At 49.6% G+C, this 7,942-nt stretch overlaps 1 long non-coding RNA gene across 1 annotated transcript; it reads left to right on the top strand.

Annotated features, from left to right (window-relative positions):
- Positions 1-2,785: 2,785 nt before the first annotated feature.
- LOC123253327 lies at positions 2,786-7,325 on the top strand. The gene is made up of 3 exons (XR_006506604.1): positions 2,786-5,423; positions 6,348-6,452; positions 6,854-7,325. It is a non-coding gene; the product is annotated as an uncharacterized LOC123253327 (long non-coding RNA).
- Positions 7,326-7,942: the final 617 nt, after the last annotated feature.

The following is a 7,942-nucleotide window of genomic DNA, read 5'->3' as shown; positions in this document are numbered from 1 at the left end:
TGGGGGGGTTGAGGGTGGGGGGTGGGTGGAGTAGAGATAAAAGAGGCATTTGTCATTGTGATCACTTCTAGGAGTGGCTTCAAGTTGGTTGAGATCTAGGAAGTCCTGCCACTTGTGGGTCCTAGTGCCCATGCTAGGGTAGAGGCTGGGCACTGATAGGGAGCCCAGAACCTTTCTGGGCTAAGCTTGCCTGAATTGTTTGGACCCCAGAGGACAACCAGGGTTGAAGAGAAGTGTTCACCAGAGGGAATAGAGTAAGGTTTGGGGGGGTTAGAGGGTAAATGAGTAAATAGTTGGGGAAGATTTTAAAAACTTTTGTAAATTTTGTCATATAAAAGGACATGCAAATAAGACAAATTAATCTTATTTGCCAAAAACTGTTGGTCTGGAGTCACAATACCTGGGGCCTAATTCCCAGCGTTCTGCTGCTTTTCACCCATGGAGGAAATCACTTCACAGTTCTGGTGTCGCTAACCTCTAAAGTTCCAGCCCTAATTCCGGAATCCAGTAATGTCAGGCACTATTTCAGAAAACGGCATCGTCTCTCTTCTTGGTCGTCTCCTCTTCCCCTTTCCTCGAACCACTATGAACCAGAAGCCTATCATGAACGCCACGTTGGACAGCTACAGTCTCCCAACCCACAGGCAGTTTTGATAGGAGGACCCTGGCATTGCTGTGTTTCCTGTTAGGGCATTTGAGTTTCAACAAGATCTCTGGAAATCGGAGGCCTGTATCCATCCGAGGAGCACCGATTCAACTGCTGATCTGACGCTAAGATCTGAGGTCCCCTGGACTTTGCCTAGGTCGCATTTGGTGAGGCAGCCCGAGGACAGTGACGTTCAATTCAGTTCATTGTACGAGCATCCACTGGCCAGCGGAACTAGACTGAAAACCAACCGGGTCCCTGCCCTGAAGGAGGGCACATCATACCACTTGTACTCCTTTCTGCAGGAAAGGAAGAAAGAGAGGGGTGGGGCAGGGCGGGTGACAGGTTGGGAAGAGTGAGGGTAAGAAGGAGCTTGCTCCAGCTCGAGCTCCCATTCTGTCAAAAGGGGTCGAAGGAGGAGGCTAGGGGCCCTGGTCGCCACCGTCCAAGCTCTGGCTCAGCCTAGGCCCAGGGAGGGAAGCCAAACGCGATCTAGTGAGGTGGTCTCCTCAATGCCAACTGGAGGGGCCCTTTATGTTCCGTGTGACAGCATATTTTGTTTTCCCAGGAGCAGGGAGCGTCATAACTGCTGGCCGGCCAGAGGGAGGAGCAGGGGAAAACTTGATGCAAAATTGAACGTTTCCAACCAACTAGGAGTCTCCAGAAAGGAGAAGGGCAGAGTGAGCTTAGGATCAGGGCCCCTTCTCTGCTCAGTTGCATGTCCTGAGGCATGAGGCTGCTGTTCTAGAAGGCCTGGGAGGTGAGAGGGCAGGGGAAGAGGGGTGCCACCGAGTTTCAGCAACCTGACTGAAAGAACCGGGGCCTGGGGAGGAAGGGAGAGACTTGGTTCTAGTCCTTGATATGCTAGGAACCCTCCAGAAAATAGAGAATTTAACAAGGTCCTCTCCGAGGCCTCTTCCAGATCAAAAGTCTCTGTCAAGCGAATGAAAATGGGGCTCCCTTTGTTCCCACCTTTGCTCAGCCTCAGTTTCGGTAAGAGTGAAACAGGTCTTTCTCTGGAACCTTGGGCAAGGCACTTCCCCTTCAGTTTTCTCCTCTATAAAAAATGAACGAGTTGGACAAGAATTAGGGGGTTCTGAGCTACAGTCCGTGACCTTGCTTTTTGTTTTGAATATTTTGACAACTGTACTTGGATATCACTGGTTTCCTTTGTAATTACAAGTTTTATTTTCTTCATTTGACAACATTCTTCAACAAGATCCATGGAGGCTTCACCAGACTGCCAAAGGGGAGAGGAGGAATCCATGAAATAGCCTGAAGGTCCCTTCTAGGCATGGCATTACAGGTTGATGATTTGAGGGCTCTGCCGAAAGCCCTTTTAACTCGAGCATCTGCCTGTTTGTTGGGGTACCATTTCACATTCTACCTCCATCCCCTCCCTTAGAATCAGGCTTTTACAACTTACAGTTCTGGGAATTGAGTCACTGTCTCAGAGACAGTATTTGCACTCCACTCTTGTGCTTTCTTAAGGCCCGACTTCTAGCCACTAAACGATGCTGCCTCTCTAGCATCTAGTTATAAAAAGTAAGTAGTTAAAATGTGAAACCACCAAATGACCCATTTCCTGATGGGGGACGAGGTCAGCCTCTCCAGCAACAAAGAGTTTCTCGGGGTCGCTGAGGAGATAGCATGTGGCAGCAAAGTCAAACTTCCTTAGAAGTCACCATTTTGACTCAATTCCTGACCCTGTACCCAAGGGCCACTGCCCCTCCAGGTCACTAGCCCTATTTCCAGCACATTTACCCTATCACCTGTGGAGAGACTCCCTGCCACCACCATCATTAAACTAGATTCTCACCACCAAATCCTTGGCACTGTCAAAAGCTTAGCATCATAAATGGAGGTGGTTTGCTCAGTGGAAAGGCCACTAAAGAAGAGGTATTATCATCTGTTTTACCATTGCATTCTAAGAAGCACTGGGCTTTTCCATCTGCCCTGCTGCTGGATCTCCTATATATGTTGTCTCACCTAATTAGAATATGAGTTCTACGAAAGCAAGGATTGTCCTGCTTTTCTATTTATTCCAAGGCGCAGCGCTTGGAACATAGTAAGTGCTTAATATAAGTTTTTTCATTCAATTGTTTACTCATTCATTCATTCATTCCCTCATTCATTCATTCATTCATTCATTCACTCATTCATTTACTCACTCACTCACTCATTCATTCATTCAGTCTATCATTCCAGGAATTGAATACCATGATTGCTAAGCTCCCTTCTTGCTCCAATAGTCAAGGAGTCTTTCATTTTGCTTAGCACAGTGCCTGGTACATAGCCGACGCTCTTAATAAATACTTACTCATTGTAAATCACATCCTTCTCAGGAGTTGAAAGCTGGCTTTCAATTTAATGTCTTCATAGTAGACGTCGGGTGGTGCTCTTGTCGAAAGGTTCCACCTTCCATCCCTTGAGTTTTGATGACTGGGTCAAGATGCTTTTTTGGCAGGTGCTATTCCCTTCCATATGCCAGAAGAAACACTCCCATCCCTCGGTCCCATTTCACAGTCTCGTACATCACGGTCAGGGTTTTTGCCATTATTTCTTCCCCTTAAGGTCCCAATCCCCCGAAAGGACAAAGAAAGCCCTCGTGACAGATATTCAGCCAAGCAAGACAAATTCTCATCTTGGCCAAGCCCATTGCCCCTCTGTCGGGAGGTGGGTAGCCTGCCTCCTCATCTGTCCTCCGGAATTACGGTTGATCATTCCCAATTGTTCATTCTTTTAGCCGTTCTCCTGGTTCGTTCACTTTGCTATGCATTAGGTCGTACCACTCTCTTCCCAAGCGTCTCTGAAACCATCCCTTTCATCATCTCTTATTAGAGCACAAAATAGCATTCCATTACCTTCATGGACCATAGTTTGTTTGTTCAGCCATTCCCCAATGGACGGGCATCCCCTTAGCTTCCAGTTTGTGGCTACTACCAAAAAAAGTATTTGTACATATAGGACGATTGTTGAGGAATGCCAGATTGGTAACCCAGCACATGGCACAGAGCAGACTTTTGTCTTGGACCCCCTTTGGCCAGATGGTGAAGTATACAGACCTCTTCTCAGAACAAGGTTTGTAAAGGCATACACAGATGTCGGGCATTACAAGGGAAACCAGTTCTATTGGAATACAGTCATCAAAATCATTTTCTCAAGTTCACGGACACCAGGTTAAGAACCAGTGGTAGAGGGACGTGTTATCACTGACATCCCAAGTGCGTAGCTGTGATGTGGGCGTGGGGAGCCCCATGCTTTGGAGCAAGATTCTGCCTAGCAGAGAGAGAGAGAGAGATCCCTGTGGTGGGGACAGTCCAGTGATGAGCTAATTTGAAGATGTGCAGATAGGACGCCACCTGGAAGCTTGTGGTTTTCACTAATTATTCTTGTGACTAACAGATAGGTGGGTGTAGTGGGCAGAGTTTTAGGCTTGGAGCCTGGAAGATCTGGGTTCCAGTCCTGCTTCCAATACTTGTTAACTATTTGACCATTGGCTCCTGAGAATCTCTTGCACTTTTTCTTACTTACAAAACTGCGTTCCACCTCAAAAAAGCTGCCTCCGTGCTTGAGATCACAGGGTCACTGCAAAAGAATCCTAAATTTGATATATTTTAGTTGTCCGATACAGCCATGCCCTCTAATTTTGCCGTGGGTAGCCAAAGCACCCGGGCCCTCACTGCAAAAGCCAGTGGGATCCATCTAGGTTTGCATTAAGAGAAGGATGGCTTGCAGGAATTGGAAGGTCTTCTGACCTCAGCAAACCTCATCCTGGATAGCCTACATCAGTTTGGGGAAAGGCAGTTTAGGCAAGACAGTGAGAACCTGGAGAGGGTGTCCAGACTGGAGGACCCCTGCGATCACGTCACATGAGCGAGGGGTGAAGGAAGACTGAGGGCAGAAGAAGGTGCTACATGAGAGCTGGGCTGTCAGGTGGAAGGAGGCTTGGTCTTGCTCCAGTCCCAGAGAGTGGAAGCAGGAATGGCAATGGGAGGAAGCTGGGGAGAGGCAAAGTCAGGCTGAGGATGAGGATGACCAGATTCTAGTGGAGGGACTCCCGAACTGTGATTCTGCACAGCTGTAGAGGAGCCAGAGTCTATACTTCAAAGTAGGCTTCCTGGAAGCTTTGTGTGCTGAGGGAACAGGAAAGAAGCTAGACACATGGACGCAGAAGGCTTCGTGCTCAGGCCCTGGGCAGCACTGTCCAGGGGCCAGAGTACCGAAGTGGGTTTGGAGTTCAGGACTTGGATTCGAATCTAACTATAGTTACTACCTGAGCCTTGGGGGCAAGTCACCTGGTCTCCGGGGACCTCAGTTTCCTTTTCTATATAAGGAGGAGGTTGGACTATATAGGGATGGTCTCTGAGGTCTTTTCCAGCTCAGCATTTCGAATCCTATGTCCTTTGTGAGAGGGGATCGAGAGAGTAGGGAGGGTATCAAAAATCCTTTAGTATAACTGAGGCTCCTTGATGTTCACACAAATGAGGGCAGTGGAAGTGGAGGGAGGGAAATGATTGGGCCCGAGTGGGAGGGGTAGCAGTCAGTCTCAGTCCTGGGCTATGAAGGCCTCCTCCCCCTGGCCTAGTGCCCCATGGCATTGGAGGGGGGGGGGTGTTGCGGGTCCACTCCAGCTCCTGTTCCAGCTCCCCTGATCCTGCTACAGCTCTCAGCATTTCCTCCAACGACTCAAAGACTGTGAAAGCCGCAGCAGCAGCAGCAGTAACAACAGTAACAGCAGGCATGCACGCTAGGCACCAGGCACCCAGTGTAACAGGTGAGTTTGGTGGCTGGGATGGTAGGGTGGCCTGACGGGCTCCGTTCAGCCAGGCAGTGCTTGGGGTCCCCCTCCCTCCAATGCTGCTATTGACCATGTGTTCCCCGGGTGGGACGGGGCAGGGGGCAGAGGGCAGTGTGCTTCGATAGCTCAGTTCAGCTCGGCTCCCCTCCCCATCATGGGCCATCAAAGGAACTTGGGCTGTGGTGTGCCTGGAATCCATGGCCTGGGATATGGAGCAGGGAGATGACTCCAAGGCCCAGCCCAGTGATGATGAGGGAAGGAGGCTGTGCGTGTAGCAAAGGCGCAGCAGGTGGGGAAGAGGCTTGCCTCTTCTCAATGGGGTTTTCCCTCAGTTATTTCCTCACTGATTGCTTCCACTTTAGGGAGCAAACCCCCTTAGAGATGGTCAGAGATAACCGTCAGTGGGCGTCCCCCCCAACATAACTGCCATTTCCTCAGCCCTCAGAGGTGGGGCGGGACATTGCTGGTCGGCTGACAACTGGAGGGGCTAGCCCCCTGGTGAGGGTGGTGTGGACATATGGGCATGGCCAAGGCAGCTGGCATGGCTCCCCTCCCCTAGGAGGCCCATTTGTCTCCTGAGACTTCTTACCTTCCCACCTGCCCGGAAACATCCAGAGCCACTCCAGCCATATGCCTGCCCAACCTGGGGCAGAGCGTCTAGCTCAAACTCAGAAGGCATGAGCCCTCCATGCCGAGTCTAAAAGAAACACGGTGACTGGGAAATGCCCGCCTCCTCTCAGAGTTTGGGGTTCTTTGAGCGCCTCTTTACTCCCGGCTCAAAGTTGTCAAGGAGGCCCAAGGCCCAGCTCCGCTTCCGCATCACTTCTCTCTTGGAGATTAGCTTGAGAATGGCCCCTCTCATCTGCCAGGTGACAACGAAAGATTGCTTATTCTTCCTAGCCAAAATGTGTGACAAACCAGACCTCTCCGAGGTGGGAAAACCTGACCGGAAAAAGCTGAAAAACAGCAGCACGAAGGAAAAGAATACCATTCCTTCCAAGGAAAGTAAGTCATGGGCAAGGGCTATGGTGGTAGTGGTGCCAGTAAAGTCAGCAGATTCCACTCCTCCCCTAATGCCCCTGAGCTCTGCGCTTGCAGGAGCAGAGAGCCATTGGTAGCCATCCCCTAGGAGCACGGCAGGTCTCTCTAAATAAGCAAAACGAGGCCAAACATGGCCAAAGATTGTCTTGACCATGTGGATGGTGGAGAGACTTGAGAAGTTCTGCTCGATAACCATAGAAAAAACTTCTGCTTTCATGCATTCAGACCATCCTAGTCTTTGCTTGCTAACGTTCGGGGAAAAGGGAAGTTTGTCCTGCTGCTTAACACTAACCAATCGAACTGTGGGGCTGCGGGCCAGCCTTGATTCCTTCCTTCGCCTGCCTAACTCTGTCCTTCTCTTTCAGCCATCAAGAGGAGAAGGAAAGCGAAAGCGATAAGTCTTCCTAGGGATGGGGCGTCCCTTCCCAGCAACAGAATCGAGTGCTTCCAGAGTTTATTGTTTCGCCTTTAATAGTGTTTGTTTGCTTCGCTTTTTAGGCAACATTTAGGCTGCTTTCATCTCTTTACCCAGTGTTACCTGACCATCCTCCACCCTGTGCTTATCTGAAGAGGGACACAGTCATGGAAGGGCCCTAAGAACGGTGTTAACCACAACCAAAGTGTTAACCAAGAAAGCCTGTAAATGTGCTGACATTTATCATACCTTAGGCTTAATAGGCCTCATTTCACGCCCCCTTCCCCTCCCTGCTCCGCTCCATTTTTCTGTGCATTGCTTAGAGTGATTAATGTTTTTTCTTGACTTTACAGTTATTCAATTTTCTTCTATACTTAATATATTATCTAATAAGAAATAAATGTTATGGATTGTGGTGGAAATCTTGTGGCTCCTGCTCTATCGTTTTTGCTCTTAACTCCAGTCATTGCGGAGTCTGCTGTCCAAAGGGGCCCGGGGAGAAACGGAACAAACCAGCGTTTCCGAGATGCTTTGGCGGCCCCCTCCTTTAGCTGTGTGCTAAGAGAAATCAAGATGGCCGTCCATCCGCATCCTCAAGAAGCTCACGTTCTCATCGAGGAGAGAGAATGCTTAAAGAAGGGTTCATTTTCAAAGTGGATGGGAAGGCCAGCACATACTCAAGCTCTAATGAGGAAGAGAGGGAAGATAGCTAGGCCCCCAAGGCCCCAGAGGACCACTGGTCCAGCAGCTCAGAGAAGAGTGGAACCAAGGGTCGGCGGAATGGGACAATGGGAGAGGGGGTGGCTACCCAGCGCATGCTGGGTATCTGACTTTTTCATAGTATAGAGTTGGAGATGGAAGGGTCCTTATGGGCCAGTGAGTCCAACCTCTTTATTTTATTGGGGAGGAAACTGAGGCATAAAGGGATTAAATGACTTGCCACATAGTAAGTGTAAATGGTAGGATTTGCACCCAGATTTTCCTGATTTGAAATCCAGCACCATCCGCTGCCTCTGCCACGCTGCCTCGATGAACTCGG

This window comes from Gracilinanus agilis, chromosome X (assembly GCF_016433145.1).
Source record: "Gracilinanus agilis isolate LMUSP501 chromosome X, AgileGrace, whole genome shotgun sequence".
Taxonomy (NCBI): domain Eukaryota; kingdom Metazoa; phylum Chordata; class Mammalia; order Didelphimorphia; family Didelphidae; genus Gracilinanus; species Gracilinanus agilis.
Note: the sequence above shows the minus strand (reverse complement) of the source record. Positions and strands in the feature narration are given on the sequence as shown.